The sequence below is a fragment of the Colobus angolensis genome, unplaced genomic scaffold (assembly GCF_000951035.1).
Source record: "Colobus angolensis palliatus isolate OR3802 unplaced genomic scaffold, Cang.pa_1.0 Scaffold54, whole genome shotgun sequence".
Classification (NCBI taxonomy): domain Eukaryota; kingdom Metazoa; phylum Chordata; class Mammalia; order Primates; family Cercopithecidae; genus Colobus; species Colobus angolensis.
Genome location: NW_012118932.1, coordinates 2,279,289 through 2,280,595, shown reverse-complemented (window position 1 = coordinate 2,280,595; position 1,307 = coordinate 2,279,289).

Below are 1,307 nucleotides of genomic sequence, written 5' to 3'. Positions count from 1 at the left end.
CGGGAGCTCCGCGCTTAGGGCCCTGGGCCCTGGTGGCTGAGGGTGAGTGGTGCAGCCGTGCGTGCGGCCGTCCGCCCCGTCGGTCGTTTCCTCGCCTGTGCGGATCGCGCCTGCGTTTATGCACCTGTCCCGAGTGAACGCGGTGGAGGCGTCTGGGGGTCTGACGCCGCACTCCCACCCCTCAGCTGTCGGCAGAAAGCCACTTCCAGAGCCACGCCAAAAAGTCACTCTCTCTGGCTTGTGGCTCATTCGGGTGTCCTGTGGCCGCCGCTGAGAGGCACCTGCGGCCCTTTGTGTGGGTGGGTTAGTCTCCCGCTCCGCTGGCCACTGGCAAAGCCTGGCCACCAGTGCTCTGGGGAGACTGGAGGTGGGCCGGGGCTGAAGCAGCTGGAAGGAATGTCCATTTGTCCTGTTCTGCTTGACCTGCTTCCGCTTTATTTCAGAAAGGGGCTCAGTGCCTCAGACGCACTCTGCGAAACGCCTCCATTTTCAAAGGAGACCGTGAGTTTCCTGCTTGCCCAGTAAGATTTGTTTATTGCAACTGTGTGAATAAATTGTCCCTGTTTACCTACCCGCTAGACCCTGTGTGAGCCTCCCTCCTCTGGCTGTGTAAAAGACCCCTCAGTGAAGGAGCCTTTGCATTTCTCTCTGAAGCCGCACCTGTGCTGAGGGTTAGGCCTGCATTTGAAGTGGGTTTGCTTATTTGTTTTAACCACTGGTTTATTGCATGCCTTTGGTCACATTCCATCCCCTCTTTGAGCTTCATTTCCCCATCTGTGCAATATCAGCGGTACTTCCTAAAGTCCCAGTGATCCTTCAGTGGTATCTAGCCATCTAGCCTGGGCATGGTGGCACCTGTAGTCCAGCTATTGAGGAGGCTGCGGTGGGCCCAGGAGTTTGAGGCTGCAGTAAACTGTCATCTCACCACTGCACTCCAGCCTGGACTGCAGAGAGAAACCCTGTCTCAAAAAAAAAAAAGAAAGAAAAAGTATCTGATAAAGAAGAGTTCTGCTAAAATTGTTTAAGTTTGAGACCCACTGGCCTAGACGACTTCATGCCTGGGCCCAGGAATGTGTCTGCTTACGTCTCTGAAAACTTTTCTCCCGGTTTCATCACTGTGATGCTGCTAAATCTGACACGTCTTCTCCTCTCAGAGCCGCTAGGCTGAGCCCAGCACGGCGGAACGGGGTGCATCATAAGGCAAAGGACCTGCCGCCCCCGGACAGCCCAGATAGAGACGAGAATGAAATCACTCTGCAGTTTTCCTGCCTCCTGGAGTGGAGGACATTTCTGTTACCATCCCCTCT